This window comes from Salmo salar, chromosome 23 (assembly GCF_965601325.2).
Source record: "Salmo salar chromosome 23, fSalSal1, whole genome shotgun sequence".
NCBI lineage: Eukaryota > Metazoa > Chordata > Actinopteri > Salmoniformes > Salmonidae > Salmo > Salmo salar.
The window spans coordinates 2,296,860-2,316,474 of NC_138313.1; positions in this window are offsets into that span (position 1 = coordinate 2,296,860).

Consider the following 19,615-nt stretch of genomic DNA (forward strand, 5'->3'; position numbering starts at 1 on the left):
ATGAGAGATCAGCTGATTAAAAAAAACATCCAACCCCAAGGTACAGAAAAGACTGTTACTTGAAGAGACTAATTTAACGCTTGCTAATTCATTCACACTTGCTCTACAAATTGAATCAGCCACTTAATCTGCTGCTAAATTATCTGAAACACAAGCTTACCCCACAACAAGTGCTAGGATTAGGAACCAGTCAGTGCAGCAGCTATATACTAGCTATGACGTTTGTGACAGACTTAACCGGTGCAATACAGCTTGCACGGCCCCACCAAGGGCACCAGCAGAGGCGCTGTGGAAATTGTGGATCTACCCATCACGCTGCAAGGGCTCCAGATTTCCCAGATAATGGCCAGACATGCAGACGCTGTCAAATGTTGAACCATTTTGCAAAGTGGTACCGCTCCACACCCGCTGATGCATCAGCGCAACCACGTGCCTACAACAGCCACAAGGCAGTGAGCCATACAGTGGGGCCCCACTCAGCGAACTTTACTATGTGCCCCCTCCACCTGGAAGAGAGCTGCGTTCCCGCTCTCCTTGACACCGGTGCCAAGGTGTCTATGCTAAATTGAACAACATACAACCAGTACTTTCAGCACTTACTGCTGCAGCCTCCATCCACCACGCTTTGTGGCTATGGTCAGAGCAAGATAGATGTTGTCAGCCTCCTCCACCTCCCAGTATGTCATGGTTCCAAGGCCTTGGAATCCTTCCCATTTCACGTCACTTGCCAGAGCGCAAATATCATGGGCCTGGACCTTTTTGTCAGTCTTGGATTCTCTCTACAGGACAACAGTGGGGCAAAGATACTTAATGTGTCCTCCCCATGGCATCAACAGTATCGAGAGCTGTTCAGTGGATTGGGATGCCTGACTGCATTCACACGCAAACCGCAAAAATGTTCTTGCACCCCAATGGTCCTCCTGTAATTCAACTGCTGCGTCGGATACCCCTGGCCCTCCGCAAACACATCGAGGAGGATCTCCAACGGCAATCAATGCCTCTCCCTGTATGTCATACCTGGTGATCCTTCGGAAGAAATCAGGGGGCATCAGAACCTGCTATGACATGCGAGCAGCCAACAAATCAGTGGTGCCTGACAAATATCCACTACCCACAACGGAGAAGCTGACAACACACTGCCATTGTTCCCCTGTCTTCTTCAAGCTCGACCTTCAACAGGGCTACATGCAGATTCCTCTTCATTCAGAGAGCAGGAACTTATCAGCCTTCATCACTCACACTGGAATGTATCGCTATAAGCACATGGCTTTTGGCCTGAGCTCAGCACCAATTTGCTTTCAGAAGATCATGACCACCATCCTCGCCAGCTGCCCTGGTGTTGTGATCTACCTGGATGACATTGTGGTGCATTGGCCAGATGTTGCCACTGACAATGATCGCCTATGGCTGGTGTTCACCAGCTTCAACCGCTATCCCCTCACACCTCACAGGTAGGTGTGAGTTCTCAGCGTCAGTTGTAGACTTTGGGGTTCCAGGTGTCATCCACTGGCATCTCTCACTGCAGTTGAATGTGGATGCCATCCTCGAAGTGCACGCCCCCACATCAGTTCACAGTTGGCATCGTTCCCAGGTATGACCGCCAACTACATGTGGTTTCTACAAGAATACTCCTTCATTACGTCACCGCCTCTTAAGCAGGATTCTCCTTGGGACTGGACTCCGGCCTGTCAGGTAGCGATCGAAGAGCTGAAAAGCCCCCTCATCACGTCCCCGACCCTGGCTCACTTCCACTTGAACTGCCACACGCTGGTGACCTTTGACTCCTCAGTAGTGGCTAGGGGGCAGTCCTTTCTCAGCTGCATGATGGTGTCGGATCAACAAGAAGCACAAAGCTCAGCCGGCAATCATCAAGGTGTCTGACTGGGTCGTTATATAACAAGATGTGTGTGAGATGGCGCCGAAAGACATGGCTGCTCTGTTTCTGACTCCTAAGCAACTTTGCAGTATACATATTTTTTGTGTTATTTCTCGCATAATTATTGGATATTAGAGCGACATTTACTCACCAGCATTTTGACCAGAAGTACGACTTTACTGAATTGGATCCCTTGCTCGTAACCCCCAAGGCGATTTAACATATCCCAGAGGCTGCTCAAAGACGACGTCGGCGGAGGAGAGAGGTATTCGGTAATGGACTTTTAGTCAGGAGGCCTGCACACCATCCACTGCTTCTGAATATATTACAAACCGCCCTTGCTGTCTCTGCCTGGCCGGTTCCCCACTCTCCACTGGGATTCTTTGCCTCTAACCCTATTATGAGGGCTGAATCACTGGCTTACTGGTGCTCTTCCATGCCGTCCCTAGGATGGGTGCGTCACTTGAGTGGGTTGAGTCACTGACGTGCTCTTCCTGTCCGGGTTGGCGCCCCCCTCGGGTCCATCCCGTGGGGGAGATCTTTGTGGGCTATACTCAGGCCTTGTGTCAGGGTAGTAGGTTGGTGGTTGAATATATCCCTCTAGTGGTGTGGGGGCTGTGCTTTGGCAAGGTGGGTGGCATTATATCATGCATGTTTGGCCCTGTCCAGTGGTATCGTCGGACAGGTCTACAGTGTCTCCCGACCCCTCCTGTCTCAACCTCCAGTATTTATTCTGCAATAGTTTGTCTGGGGGCTAGGGTCAGTCTGTTATCTGGAGTATTTCTCCTGTCTCATCCGGTGTCCTGTGTGAATTTAAGGAGCTCCCTCTACTTCTCTCTTTCTCTCTCTCTCTCTCGCTCTTCTCTCTCTCTCTTTCTCTCTCTCTTCTCTCAGAGGATCTTAGCCCTATGACCATGCCTCAGGACTACCTGGCCTGATGACTCCTTGCTGTCCCCAGTCCACCTGGTCATGCTGCTGCTCCAGTTTCAACTGTTCTGCCTGTGGCTATGGAACCTTGACCTATTCACTGGACGTGCTACCTTGTCCCGGACCTGCTGTTTTGGACTTTCTCTCTACCGCGCCTGCTGTCTCTAACTGAATGATCGGCTATGAAAAGCCGACTGACATGTTGCACTCTCTACAACCACTGTGATTATTATTATTTGACCCTGCTGGTCATCTATGAATGTATGAACATCTTGGCCTTGTTCTTTTATAATCTCCACCCGGCACAGACAGAAGAGGACTGGCCACCCCTCATAGCCTGGTTTCTCTCTTGGTTTCTTCCTAGGTTCGGGCTTTTCTAGGGAGTTTTTCGTAGCCACCGTGCTTCTACATCTGCATTGCTTGCTGTTTGGGGTTTTAGGCTGGGTTTCTGTACAACACTTTGTGACATCAGCTGATGTAAAAAGGGCTTTATAAATAAATGTGATTGATTGATTCCACACATTTGTTGTTTGTCATGTAGAATAAGGGGGTGTATCTTTTCCATGTAAAATATCTTGGTATTCTTTGTGTCGAGTGTTGGGTTGACCAGCCTCGTTATTGCAGAGCTCTAACTCCATTCACTCGGTGTGCATGCAACATCAGAGATGACGTACAATGGCTCCAGGCACTACCCCACACATCCTGTCTCAGACCTTATCTCTCTCAAGACCAAAGGAGGGAGTGACCTTGAACCCTTATTAACAAGTGAATAAAGACTTTTGATTAAGTATAACTCTGACTTGTGTGATAAGTTTGTCTCTCCTCATTTGATAATACAGAATGACCCACCACACAGGCAAAAAAGGTTGTCCAGTCTTTTCCAACACCTCGGTCCGTCAAAGACATGGAGAGGTTTCTATGTATGACAGGATGGTATAATCGCTTCATCCCTCACTAGGCAGACTGCTCTGCTCTCCTCAATGCTCTGAAGAAGAAGGATGCGTCTTGGGCTTGGACATCAGAATGCCAGCGGGCTTTTGAAGACTTGAAGGACGCCCTAACCAATGCACCAGTGCTCCTTTCCCCTGACTTCTACCTACCCTTCAAAGTACAAACAGATGCCAGTAACATTGGACTGTTTTGATACGAGATTGACGGCAGTGAGCAAGTTATTGCCTATGGATCAAGACTGCTGAACGCTGCTAAGTTTAATTAGTCTGAATCTGAGAGAGAGTGCATAAGTCATTTGGGTGATGGAAAAGTGGCTGTCATTACTGACCACTCAGCCCTGGCCTGGGTGTTCAACCATCCAAAGCCCAATTCAAGACTGGTAAGATGGACGATCAGGCTACAGGAGTTTGATTTCCATGTCACCTACATAAAAGGACAGTGCAACAATGTTCCGGATGCTCTCTCCCGCGCCCCAGTTGGGATACAGAAGCAAGCCACGGTCTGCGTCAGCCAAGCATCCAACAGTCACAAATGTTCACTCCCTGTTGACTAGTCTGACATGGCTTCAGCTCAGCAGTACGATCCAGAGGTGCAGACCATAATGGAGGAAGTCCAGCGCAGAAGACCAAGAAATCGACGCATCAGCTATGCCATTGAAAATGGGTATCTGTACCAGTTCATCCCTGTTGGACACAGAGGTCAGCTGTTTGTTCCACAGGGGATGAGAGAGCAGTTCTTGAGATACTTCCATGACAGTCCACTTGGTGGACATCTAGGGAGGCTAAAAACCCTACTCAAAGTGCTGGAAGTTGCCTACTCTCCAGATGTGAGGAAGGATGGATGGAAATACACCAAGAGGTGCATTACTTGAAAAAGTATCAACTGACTAAGCTGCCGTGTCATCTACAGTCTACCGCATTCAAGGAGCCAAGATACAAGCTGGGAGTGGATATCATGGGGCCTTTTACCAAAAGCAGAAGGCAACATCAGTACCTCCTTGTGGTTGTTGACTACTGTAGCAAATGTGTTGATTTGTTCCACATGAGAGAGGCGAAGACCCCAAAGATAGTTTCCATTCTCACTGATGAAATATTCACCAGATGGGAAAAGCCAGCCCATCTCGTTTCGAACAGAGGAGCAGAGTTCACTTCCCTTTTTCTCAAACAGGTTTGCCAGCAATGGGGTGTTGTCCAAGAGCTCACTACAGCATACATCCACAAACAAATCTGACAGAATGCATCAATCGCATGCTGAAGACCATGATCACATCCTTTGTAAAAAACAAGCACAGCACTTGGGACAATTGGTTGCCTGAGTTCCGCTTCTCCATCAACTCTGCCTGGCAGGAATCGACAGGTTTCACACCTGCAGAAATTGCAGAAGATGGAAACTGAAGGGTCTGCTTGAGACTCATCAGCAAGTAACCTGACCCAGACCAGAATGCCTACTCCCTGCTCGAGAGGCAACAGCACATGCTGGAGCAGGTTATACGCAATGTCGCCAAAGCTCAAGAAAAACAGCGGCGTTACTACAAACCCAAACGGCAACAAGTTGCTTTTGAGTGTCCAAAGCTGATACTGGTTTCATGGCCAAGCTAGCTCCGGAGTGGAAAGGCTCAGCCAAGGTTCTTAAGAGGCTAAGCCCCGTCAACTACTCTGTAGCTTTCCTTATCCAGCCTGACAACAGTGATGTGTATTATGTTCAAAACTTGAAACTATATTTCAGCCCCTCTAAGCCTCGTTTTGAATAGGGCAGGCATATGTAACCCACAAGGTTCCATAGTATCTTGATGTGTTACGCTGTAGGCTCCGCCTTAGTCACTCCCTAGACACAGCCATTGTCACTTCCTGTGGGGAGGGGGGGGTGGTTAGGAAACTTTTGTTAGGTTGAACGTCAAGTTTCTATCATGACATACTTCTGAGTATTGTCTCAGTTTTATTTGGCGCATTTAAAAAAGTCTTCATTTCAGTGGATTATCCCACTCTGTTTAAAGGACAATGTTTTGGATGACTATTTCTAAGGCCTAATTTACCTTTTGGGGTTTTTGGCTTTGTGGGTTTCCTTTGGATTATTTTTCTGAACTGATCGACTGAACTGGTAAGATCTATCGTTATTTTTATTTTATACCATTTGAATTTATTGAATTTCTTACCTGGATTAGGAACTGAACTGAGCAATGACTTTGTTGGCTATATATTTAAAATATATATTTTTCTGAAATTCACTGAGGCTGGTCCTCCCCTTCCTCCTCTGAAGAGCCTCCACTGTCACAGAGTTCATGAGCATAGTCAATTTAGTAACGCTTTAGTATTAATTTATGAGTGATGCGCATGCACACACACACAACTCCACCGCAACAGTGTCACACTACTCCTGGTACTGTGGTCCTGGATCTTGGACCCACCACTTGGGCAGGGACTAGGATTCGTTTGCGTTTTACACATTAAGCACTGATCAGAGTACCAAACGCTCCAGGATTCTGATCATACAGGGATAGACTCCATTTACACTTGGTATTAAAGACCTGAATCCAGTTTAGAGAACCAGATAACAAAAGCGTGATCTGATTGTGATCATATCTGGCAGACCACCATCAACTGTTCAGAGGAGACTGTGTGAATCAAGCCTTCATGGTCAAATTGCTGCAAAGAAACCACTACTAAAGGACACCAATAAGAAGAAGAGACTTCATCCCCCTCCTCTCCCCTGTAACTATTCCCCAGGTAGTTGCTGTAAATGAGAATGTGTTCTCAGTCAACTTACCTGGTAAAATAACGGTAAAATAAAAAAATAAACTTGTTTGGGCCAAGAAACAAGAGCAATGGACATTAGACCGGTGGAAACCTTCCTTTGGTCTGATGAGTCCAAATTTGAGATTTTTTGTTCCAACCACCGTGTTTTTGTGAGACGCAGAGTAGGTGAATAGATGATCTCCGCATGTGTGGTTCCCACCGTGAAGCATGAAAGAGGAGGTGTGATGGTGTGGGGGTGCTTTACTGGTGACACTGTCAGTGATTTATTTAGAATTCAAGGCATGGCTACCACAGCATTCTGCAGCGATACGCCATCCCATCTGGTTTGCTCTTAGTGGGACTATCATTTGTTTTTCAACAGGACAATGACCCAAAACACATATCCAGGCTGTGTAAGGGCTATTTGACCAAGGAGAGTGATGGAGTGCTGCATCAGATGACCTGGCCTCCACAATCACCCAACCTCAACCCAACTGAGATGGTTTGTGATGAGTTGGACCATAGAGTGAAGGAAAAACAGCCAACAAGTGCTCAGCATGTGTAGGAACTCCTTCAAGACTGTTGGAAAAGCATTCCAGGTGAAGCTGTTTGTAGAGTGCATGCCAAGAGTGTGCAAATCTGTCATCAAGGCAAAGGGTGGCTTGTCACGACTTCCGCCGGAGTCGGTCCCTCTCCTTGTTCGAGCGGTGTTCGACGGTTGACGTCACCGGCCTTCTAGCCATCCCCGATCCACTTTTCATTTTCCATTTGTTTTGTCTTTGTTTTTTACACACCTGGTTTCAATTCCCCCATTACATGTTCATTATTTAACCCTCTGGTTTCCCCCATGTTTGTGTGCGTGTTTGTTTTATTGTGAGGCTGTATCTGACGGCTGGTATATTGTTTACCGAGTTTTGTTATTACGCCCATTTATTTCGTGGTACCGGTATTTTTCCAGCACCATAGTATTGTGTTTATACTGGTGTTTTTTCTTGAATTAAATACCTTGTCCACGCATCTCAGCTCTCCTGCGCCTGACTCCTTTCACCAGTTACCCATAGCCTTGACATGGCTACTTTGAAGAATCTGAAATATAAAATATATTTTGATTTGTTTAACACTTTTTTGGTTACTACATGATTCCATATCAGTTATGTTGTAGTTTTTATGTCTTCACTATTATTCTACAGTGTAGAAAATAGCAAAAATAAATAAAAACCCTTGAATGAGTAGGTGTCCAAACTTTTGACTGGTACTGTATATGTATCTATGCTCTGGACTTCAACGTTGCTCGTCCTCATTTTTCTATATTTCTTAATTCCATTATTTTACTTTAGATTTGTGTGTATTGTTTTATGTTGTTAGATATTACTGCACTGTTCGAGCTAGGAACACAAGCATTTCGCTACACCCGCAATAACATCTATTAATATGTGTATGCAACCTCAAAAAAATGCATTTGATTTGGATTTATATAGCTCCTGTGAGTTTGTTGTGTGGGTCTTTTGACTCACCGTATTGTTATCCAGAAGGTCCACTGTACTTTGGCTAAATGTTGTTGTTATGCTAGCTGAGGAACTCGAGGGATGGCTATTAAACCAGAGTCCTTTATAAAGAACAAAGTCTCATTCTTCCAACACAACACAGAAGTCCTGGGTTCGAGCCTCATTGTGAGATGAAGTGGTACTCACTAAGCAGGCAGTGTCACGTCCTTTACATTAGCACTAGTAATCCAAAAGTAGTGAATCCCTCTGACTAGACACACCACTATACACTATGGAAATTCTCTATCGAACTCGCTTTTAGTCCAGGACTACAGGTGAGGGAAAAAAGTATTTGATCCCCTGCTGATTTTGTACATTTGCCCACTGACAAAGAAATAATCATCTATAATTTTAATGGTAGGTTTATTTGAACAGTGAGAGACAGAATAACAACAACAAAAATCCAGAAAAACACATGTCAAAAATCTTATAAATTGATTTGCATTTTAATGAGGGAAATAAGTATTTGACCCCTCTGCAAAACATGTCTTAGTACTTGGTCTGTGTCTGGGAAATCGGCCCTGTATGTGCAGTCATGATATAGCTATGCTACTGCTCTCAGCTATTTTAAAGTGGTCCCACCTGAGTCTGTAGCTGACCTGAATTCTGCCTCTCCTCCTGGCTCACTTCCGCTACCCCCCCCCCCCACTCTCACCATTGCCATCCTCTCTGACTCCCACTGCTTGACATTTAACTCTACAGGTAGGCATTGTAATGTCACTTCCCCCCCACCCCACTCTCTCTCTATCCCTCTCTATCCCTTTCTAATTTTCAGGGCATGGTGTTGACGTGGTAAATATTACCTCCTATTGTCATGGCATTATTATCTCCTTCCCACTCTCTTTGTCCTCATTCTCTCTCCTGAGCTTCCATTTCATTTAATGAGACTCGGATCAAAGAGAGGGAGAGGAAGAGTCTCTCCTTTCAGGTGGAGGGGGAGAAGGGAGAGTGGGGACAGTAGGAGGTAACAGCGGGACTCTGATCATGGTCGTCAGAATCCCACAGGGCTCAATTCAATCACCAGTCACATAATAGTTTCCCATCTGCCTGGAAGGAAGTATTCCTGAACATGCACACATGCTTCCCCTCCACTGGCTCTTGCTTTCTCTGACCTCCCCCCCTTCATATACACACTCTCACTCTCCAGACTGGGAGCATGTGATAATCTGATGTGAGAAACTGCTGGCGACACTCAGAGCCCATTATCTGAGTAATGATGTCTTATTCATGCTGCAGGAATAGATGTGTAATTATACTGATCTCTCTCCCTGTGTGCATTTCTCTCTCTCTCCTCTTTCAGTCTCTACACTACAGAGTGCTGTTGAGGCTACTGTAGGCCTTCATTGCAAAACAGTGTGTTTTAATACATTATTTGGTGACATGTGAATATAATTTTGTGTAGTTGTATATTAAAAGGGTAACTTTTAATGTTAAACTATTTATATTTTTCTGAAATTCAGTGAGACTGGTCCTCCCCTTCCTCCTCTGAAGAGCCTCCACTGTCACAGAGTTCATGAGCATAGTCAATTAAGTAATGCTTTGGTATTAATTTATGAATGATGCACATGCACACACACACACACAGCTCTACCGCAACAGTGTCACACTACTCCTGGTACTGTGGACCTGGATCTTGGACCCATCACCTGGGCAGGGACTAGGATTCGTTTGCGTTTTACACATTAAGCACTGATCAGGGTACCAAATGCTCCAGGATCAGGATCAAACAGGGATAGACTCAATTTACACTTGGTATTAAAGACCTGTATCCACTTTAAAGAAACAGATAACACAAGCGTGATCTGATTGTGATCATATCTGGCAGACCACCTCCGGAGGTGTACAGGCTCACATTGTGTCTGGATCTCTAATGTTTCAGGCTACTGAAAGAGCATACAGTGCTTTCAAAAGGAAAGCGCATATAGCGCAGAGAAAGGAAATCAGCATGCATTCAGAACACATGTGAAGGTGCCCTTAGTGAAAGTGACTCCAAAGGCCTTAATTCCACTTTCCCTCGCTGGGCCATGCCTGGATCAACCCAGCCAACCAACCGGTAAACAGAGCTGCCATGACACCAGTACCACTGCATTAGTAATAGTGCTTATAAATGAGACGGCTTATTCATGAGTATTACTGAATGTATACAATATTCATGATGAGCTTACTATTAATGAGTTTCCCCTCCCCTCTTCAGTCCAGACTACACACCTGCAAAAACGTTTAATGTAAATTCTAAATGTACTCTTGCCAAATGGGCCCATTTCTCAGACACAGGTTAAGCCTAGTCCTGGACTGAAAAGCACTTTAAATTGAGAATCTCCATTGAGTTTGCTTTTTAATCCAGGATCAAATTGAATCTGTGTCTGGAAAACCTTTCCTACATGTATTTACACATTTGAGTAAAGCATTTCCATGTTATGCTCAACTACACTTTGATTCAAGTGAGTAGTAAGTCAACTCAGGTTCTCTCTTCCCCAACCCTACTCCTCTCTTCGCGGATCATTAGAGTTCATTACAATGCATGAAATCTGGCAAGAGGAAATGGAAGGGGTGTGTTTAGACATTCATGACTTTAATTATAGAAGACTGGAGTGGCTATGCAGGCAATAGAGTGAAGAGCTGTCTAGGGTTTCTCTGACCAGTGTGCCCTTTTGCAGTATATTTGCATTGCTATGTCTCCATTCCTATAATTGTTACAGCATGACTCAATGGCTGCATCCAAAATGGCACATTATTCCCTATATAGTGCACTACTTTTGACCTGTGCCCAAGAGGGGTGCTGTTATAGAGTGTTATACAGACCAACTTCGGGGAACTTGTAAGTAATGTAAACAATTGACGAAGTTGGATTTTTGGTGGCCCATTGTGGATACAGAAATAAAGAGGGGAAAAAATGACAACGTTACTTGTGCAGGTCTTTGTCTAGCTGACTGAACGTATATTTACCTCTCTCACCTTCAGTATTTCAACTTTCTCTCTGACATTTATTGATGAAATCACAGGAGTAACTTTGACCCCTTTCTTCTTTTCATGATCAAACAAATGAGGCTGATTGATTGTGTGTTTAAATTGGAAAATTTAAATTGACCTCCCAACATTATTGTTCATTAAAAGGTTTTTCCAGGTCACCTATTGTTCTTTGAAAGGTATTTCCAGGTCACCCAATGAAAAATTACAGTCCCCAGTAAGATGGCACTAATTTCGGCATGACTGTCTGCAAGTCAGATATACAATATTTCAGTCTTCTGACCGGACCCTGTACAAACACTTGAAAAACTGTTCTCTCAGAATACAGTTCCTTAAAGAAAAATATTACAATAACACAAACTCGGCGTTCTGGTAGCTCTCTCTCCAAAGTCCCCACACCCTTGTGCGTGCACAATATTGTTCGGTTTTGCAAAATCTGAAATCTGGCAACCCTAGTAGGATACTTTATAAGTGACATTTGTTTTTTGTTTTTAAATATTTTATATTTGAACCCTTTGCATTCGTGGGAATTGGCCTATCTTGATAGGCACAAATTTAAAAAAAATCCTAACTGGAGAAATATGAGAAGCATATGCATAACCATGGTAGCAATTGAAAAGGAACACTTTAGAGATTATGGGGAAATAATCAGACCGAAGGTTCATCTGACACACGACTTAATCCAAACATTAGACTGTTGATTTAAAGTGTATTTTATATTTACTGTAATTTTTGCAGCATTTGTCTATATACAAATGGAAATGTCATGGAACATTTGGAGTAAGTGCAACATAAAACCAAAAAGAAAATGACAAGGGCTTGAGTGAGAGGTCTAACTGTGGCCTAAAAGCGTCCACACATTCATACGTTTTTGAGACAAGTTATAATTAATTAATTATAATTGACATCATAGCTTTTACCTGGATTCACCTGGTCAGTCTACGTTGGAAAGAGCAGGTGTTCCTAATGTTTTGTACACTCACTGTTTATTTCCTGCATTTCAAGACATTTTGCCATGGGGCAGAGAGAGAAATATGTAGTTTTATAATGCTGTTCTACACATTTTGTCATGAGTCTCAAAGCTTTTTGAAGTATTAAAGCAAATTTCAGTCCCGCTTATAAAGGCTTCATAAAGCCTACATAAGCACTACATAAAAGCATCTATAACCATATGTCATGCATAACTGTGGCATAATCACCAATGTCAAATGTGGCATAACCCACTTTGTCGAATATGATATAAACATGTGCTTTATATAGGGTGACTTGTTGGGTCGAAGGATGGCATATGCTTTAAAGTGATGTCATGTTAGTCACATTACACCTAATCTCGTTCCCAAACACTTCGACTCAAATGCACAGGAGGTCTGGTGGACCAAAGCATCAAACTTGCCCTTCATTAGTTTGTCATTAGTTTTAATAAGATAATTATTGCTAAACCCTACCCATATGTACAATTTAAGACTTGTTGACTGTGTTAAGTAGTGACGATGAAAATACTTTAAACAGAATTCTATAGGAACGACCTTGCTATGGTCACTCCCACTAAGGCAAACTTTGAATGGTTGATATCCCAGGCTTATATGTGCTGTGTGTGCAATAGCCTGGGGATGACAATACACCAAGAAACACTTACCTTGATGAAAGCCCCCAACCTAAAATTTTTTAAAGAGTCTTTCTTCTGGAACCAAGTTACTTGTTCCTCATTACACAAACATGCACACAACAAAAACAAGCCATACTGGGTGCTGGGCCCAGTCATGTCTTTAACACATTCACCCACTGCTCCACTGACCGATCAGCCACAAAATGTTGGCACCATTGTAACAGGTTGTAATCAAGCCCTGATCTCCAGCATGGGAACATAAGAGGTATGTATACCTGGTGTGGTGGTCTCAGGTTGGACTACTCCAAATCGTTTTTCGCTGTCCAGTGGCAGCAAACGTGGGGCATCACATGATCAGCGTCTCTTCAGTGACACTGAAAAAGTACTTCCGGGTCATGGAATTTAGAAAATGTTCTAAATAAATGTCCCCCACGTAATAGTAGAAATGTGTCAATAACCATTCATGATATATTACAAATAATTGTCTAAACATTAACAATGATTCATATTTGTTCATATTTAAGTGACATTTTTATTCAATGTGGGTTTTAAAACATGTTCCAAGATCAAATATATGTCCCCAATGTGAATCACTGTACATGGAATACATATTGGCTTAGAGCAAGAACTATTCTGGGTGCAGCAGTAATTATTGTAGGGAATACTCAGTAGTCTGTAGAATGTAGACATGGTATCATTTCATGTGGTCTGAATAATACAGAGTGTTGCTGGCCTTTTACTCCACCCATTCCATTGGTGGCCGAATCATTTGCACTTACTGCACTAGTGGCTGAACGACGTCATGTTAAACATACAGCTGGCGGGTTTTAAGCTTTTCGGCAGGATAGAACAGTGGCCGGGGACTTTAATGCAGGGAAACTCAAATCAGTTTTACCTTATTTCTATCAGCATGTTAAATGTGCAACCAGAGGGAAAACAACTCTAGACCACCATTACTCCACACACAGAGACGCGTACAAAGCTCTCCCTCGCCCTCCATTTGGCAAATCTGAGCATAACTCTATCCTCCTGATTCCTGCTTACAAGCAAAAACTAAAGCAGAAAGCACCAGTGACTCGGTCAATAAGAAAGTGGTCAGATGAAGCAGATTCTAAGCTATAGGACTGTCTTGCGAACACAGTGGAATATGTTCCGGGATTCATCCGATGGCATTGAGGAATACACCACATCAGTCACTGGCTTCATCAATAAGTACATCAATATCGTTGTCCCCACAGTGACGTACATACATACCCCAACCAGAAGCCATGGATTACAGGCAACATCCACACTGAGCTTAAGGGTAGAGCTGCCGCTTTCAAGGAATGGGACTCGAGGCCGGAAGCTTATAAGAAATCCCATAATGCCCTCCGACGAACCATCAAACAGACAAAGCATCAATACAGGACTAAGATTGAATCATACTACACCGGTTCCGACGCTCGTCAGATGTGGCAGGGCTTGCAAACTATCATAGTCTACAAAGGGAAGCACAGCCACGAGCTGCCCAGTGACACGAACCTACCAGACAAATCCACAGATGATGCAATATCTACCGCACACAACACTGCCCTTTCCCTCCTGGACAAAAGGAACACCTATGTGAAAATGCTATTCATTGACTATAGCTCAGCATTCTACACCATAACACCACTCATCACTAAGCTAAGGACCTTGGGACTAAACACCTCCCTCTGCAAATGGATCTTGCACTTCCTGACAGGCCACCCCCAGGTGGTAAGTGTAAGGAACAACACATCCGCCACGCTGATTGTCAACATGGGGGCACCTCAGGGGTGTATGCTCAGTCCCCTCCTGTACTCCCTGTTCACTCATGACTGCATGGCCAGGCACGACTCCAACACCATCATCAAGTTTGCCGATGACACAACAGTGGTAGGCCTGATCACCGACAACAATGAGACAGCCTATAGGGAGGAGGTCAGAGACCTGGCCGTGAGGAAAAGGAAGACCGAGCATGCCCCCATTTTCATCAACTGGGTTGTAATGGAACAGGTTGAGAGCTTCAAGTTCCTTGGTGTACACATCACCAACACCAATCACCAATAAAGGTAACATAAAATATACTCCAGTATGAATTTAAACGACTACAACCAGAAGTGTGTCGAAATAATGGACCTATACATTTAGAAATTATTTCATCTATAAAAATGTTTTTCTTTAAGCGTGATAAAGTTGTGAGCGGCACATTATTGTGGTCTCAAACCAGTGAGCATAACCTACATTCTTCAAGAATATGAGCAGTCTGGAATTATTTACTGCAGTCAATTGCTGCAGTTATTAAAAAGTGCTGTGAATGACACACTTCCTCACCGAGACCAATTTCCTCTTCTCTCCGCATACATCTGAGAATCACCATGAACCAACATCACCCATTGTGAGTCAAGAATGGGACAGTGACATTTCAATTTCCATAGCGTCGCTGTAAAGTTTTAACAAAGGGCATTTCAGATCCACTCTGATAGCTAGATGCTGGCATAAAAACAGTGGTGTAGTGGTAAAAAAATTGCTGATCCCAGGTGGCAGTGAAAAAAGTTATGCTCCCTATACTTTCAATTCATTTTTCTGTAAAAGGTGGATAAACGCTCACGTAAAATGAAGGTGAGTAAATTACATTTAGGCTACCCTCCACTACACTGTAAAATAGATTCATAATAATTTATGCCAACACAATCTTTCAATGGGATGATCATACCACTGAATGACACCACCGTTGCATGTTTTCAGGTAGATTACAGAACTATAGTTTAATAGTGGATCCCAAATCAATGGTAGGAAAGGGATGCGAGGCCTCATTTTACCATCGTATTGAGAAAAACAAACACCATAAGGACAGTGAGTGAGAGAATGCCAATGAATGCTCTGACTGCTGCGAGAGGGACACCTTGTGGTCAGGTGTTAACATGGCCACTGGGAGAAGGATGGTAACAGAAAAATAGTTTCGAGATTACATTCATTTAGACACACTGACATTCACATTTTATTAATAATATGGAACACTAAAATACAGGAAACAAGTGTATTAAAATACATTTAAAAAATCAGAGCCATGCATTTTTACATGACCAGTATTTAGATTTGAGTGTGTTCTTACATAGGGAATTTGTTTTTTTGGCAATATTTTGATCTGTGTAATAATAAATACATAAATAAATAGTAACCTCACCACATCACTGCTCTAAAAATCTCCCAATGGTACACTCTACAAATCACAGGCAAGCCATGCAATGTAGTAGCCCACCAGTTCCACCTTTTACACCGCCAAAACATCAGCTATGGTGGTGTCGGCTATACCCGGTTAACACCTGCCTTTCGTGCCCTGTCGTCCATGTCATGTGCCAAAGATGAAGATTGGCAATGACAAGGAGTGGAATGTTCGCTCTAACACTAGCACTGTAGCACACGATTGGCAAACACCACCACACACACACACACACACACACACACACACACACACACACACACACACACACACACACACACACACACACACACACACACACACACACACACACACACACACACACACACACACACACGATCAGATCTTCTTCTAGTCCATGGGCTCAAACAGCTTCATTCTCTCCTTTGTCAGACTTTGACAAAGAGATGACACAGACGGATAAAAAGCGAAGAAATAAGGCACAAGATCAGTGTTTTGTTTTTAGTTATTGAAGAGTATTATTAAATTGGGATTGGGTGAGAGTTACCTTACCCCTGTATGCAGATGACCTCTCACCTTTGACCTGACCCCTCTGATTTGCCTAGTGAGTGTCGACCTCTCCTTCTTCAGGAAATCAGGGTTGCTTGTCAACTTCACTATGTCTTCAGTGTATGCACAGAGAGAAGACCTAAGTAACTATACATGCCAGTACGCCAGTAGTACATGCCAATAAGTGTCTATGTAGGTGTGCACATGTGAGTGTGAAGAGGTTGCACTGTGTGGGGTGGGGGTGTTTGTGTGTGTACGTCTTATTGTATACCTGAGCAGCATTGGGGCCGTCGCCGCCCCTGCCCTCATCCCTGGCAGACCCTGTTGCAGTCTGGAGCTCCTCTCGCAGTTTGGGAATGTCACATTGGACCTTGGACCGGCTGAAGCTCAGCTCAGCATACAGGGCTTTGAGCTTGTCTGTGGTGTATGCCTTATCCTGCATACACACATAGGAAAGATTGAAGTTTTGCCAGATTCCCTTTAACGGTCTATTGACAAAAAATCTGGTGAAATGGAGCGGATGGTTACAGAACCCCTGTGGAACAGGGAACCAATCATTTATTATAGACTACTTGAAACTACAGATGTGCACTGTTATTTGAATATTCAAATGTAAGTATTAATTTATGCGCTAAATAAAATTAAAACACTGAAAAATATTTTTTCGGAATTACATAAAAATATTCATGTGACATAGTTACATAGTATATACCATGACATTTTCAATTATTCATTTAATAAAAAATGGTATTTTCAATGTAGTTTTGTAGTTTTTATGACATGCACTGCACCCCATAAAAAAGACCTGTAGCCATCTGGTAGCCTTCATGTGTGTAGCTTTTTGTTTGTTGGCCAATGAAAGTGTAGTATGATCTAAAATAAGGACACGCGTCAACGAGGTTCTAGCTCCAGCCTGTTTATTAACCTAACCCTCGCATGTCATACATAGGTACGGATACCCCCAAGGGACATCCTACTACATCGTCCCCTCTCCCATGAACAAGAACTCAACATGTATAACCACTGAAGCATAACTGAAATGCAATTTGGAAACCAGTATTATTCTCTAACATGTTACTTTACATCCTAAAACAGTATGAAAGCATTAAATCACACAGTATGAACATTAACTTAGGTACAGTCTCTTTTTGCTGGGTATAGTCCCCAACAGTATGTTTTCTCTTCATGTAACATAGTCTTTCAGCCACTCTGGTGGCTTCACATCCCTTTTTGGGTGCGCTTAGGGCTCTGTGAGCATTCTCTCTCCTTCACCCTCTTTTTGTGCATTTTCTGTGGCCTCAGTCTGTGTGGCTGGTAGATCTGGAAGAGCTCTGATGTGTGTTTTGTTCCTTCGTACCTCTTCTGAGCATGTGTCCACCACATAGGAGCGTGGGGCTTTCCTCAGTGCTATTGCTGGTGTCTTTGAGTTTGTAATCCACACACGTTGACCTTCGGTCAGCTCTGGCCTCTCCTTAGCACGGTGTCTCCGATTAAAGTCTCCAGTTTGCGTTTGTTCCAGCCGTTTGTCCCTTTCGGCGAAGGTCTTCCTGTTAGGCCATCGGGGTTTAAGCTGAGCCGGCGAGACAGGCAATGGGGAACGCAGCCTCCTACCCATCAGGAGCTCGGCAGGCGACGGCCCATGATGCAGTGGTGTAACTCTGTAAGCTAACAGAGCCCTGTATGGATCCTTGTTATTTTTCAGCAGTCCCTTGACTGTTTTCACAGCTCTCTCTGCCTCACCATTACTCTGTGCATGGTAGGGGCTACTGGTCACATGTGTGAAGTCATATTCTGCGGCAAAAGCAGAAAAGGAGCTTGCAGAGAACTGGGGAGCGTTATCTGTAACCAGGACCTCAGCGACCCCTTGCCTGGAAAAAATGTACTTTAATCCATTGATAACACTAGCTGATGTGGTTATGGGTGTCTTTGCTATTTCAATGTATCTTCAGTAGTAATCTACCACTAGCAGATAAGTGTCATTTTTCCAATAGAACATATCTGCCCCTACCTTTTGCCATGGCCGTTTTGGCAGCTCCGTTGCCATCATTGGCTCCGCTCAAGGTTGACATTTTGTACAGACCTCACACTGGGCCACCAGCTTGGCAATCTGAGTACTCAGACCAAGCCACCACACTGACTGTTGAGCCCTCAGTCTGCATTTGGTTATCCCCATGTGTCCATCATGCACTCTGTCTAGCATTTCTGGTTGTAGAGTCTCTGGGATAACTATCCGTTGTCCTTTCATGAGAAGGTCTCCATTACAGTGGAAGTCACTTTGGTGCACCCAATAGGGCTTCAGCAGCTGAGGCAGTTCCTCCTGCCTGGGCCATCCCCTTTTGCACTGCTGCACTATCTGTCGGCAGATGTGGTCTCATTGTTGCTCCTCTGCAATCTGCTGCAGTTTGGTCTGAGATGCAGGTAGGCTGTCCCTTATTGCATTAATGGACACCTGTACCTCACCCTCTAGACATTGCTCCTCCTCCGATAATGGGCGTTTAATTGGGGCCCTGGAGAGTGCATCTGCTGTGATCAGTGCCTTCCCTGGCACATACACCATCTTGTAGGTGAACCTCAGTAATCTGAGGCGGAAGCGCAGAACTCTGGGAGGCAAGTCGTCCAGTGCTTTTGTCCCTAACAGAGCCAACAGTGGTTTGTGGTCAGTCTCTGCTGTAAACTGCAGGCCAATAAGGTATTGGCTGAGCCTTTCACATGCCCGTGTGATAGCCAACTCCTCCTTCTCCACTTGAGCATACCTTTGCTCTGTGTCGGATAAGCTTCGGGAGATGTATGCTATTGGATGCCACTCCATGTTGTCCTGCATCTGTGTGAGGACCGCCCCTAGCCCAAAGGACGATGCATCTGCTGATACTTTTGTCTTAGTATGGGGACGGTACTGGGCCAGCACTCTCTGTGAGGCCAGGTCTCCTTTGATTTTGTCAAACGCTACCTGTTGCATGTGACCCCATGACCAGTCATTCTCTTTGGCTAGTAGGTCTCTCAGAGGTTTGGTTGTATCTGAGAACTGTGGGAGGAACTTACCCACAAATGTGGCCATGCCTAAGAAGGTCCTGACTTTAGCCACATTCTGGGGTCTGGGCATATCTGTGATGGCGCTGATCTTCTCCAGGTCCGGCTCTATTCCAGCTGCACTGATTTTGTGTCCCAAGAACAAGACCTCTGACTTTGCAAAAGTGTATTTTTCATTGAGTGTCAGGCCAGTCTCCTGGAGTCGGGTCAGAACTGCTGTGAGCCTTTACATCATGTTCTGCTCTGTCCCTT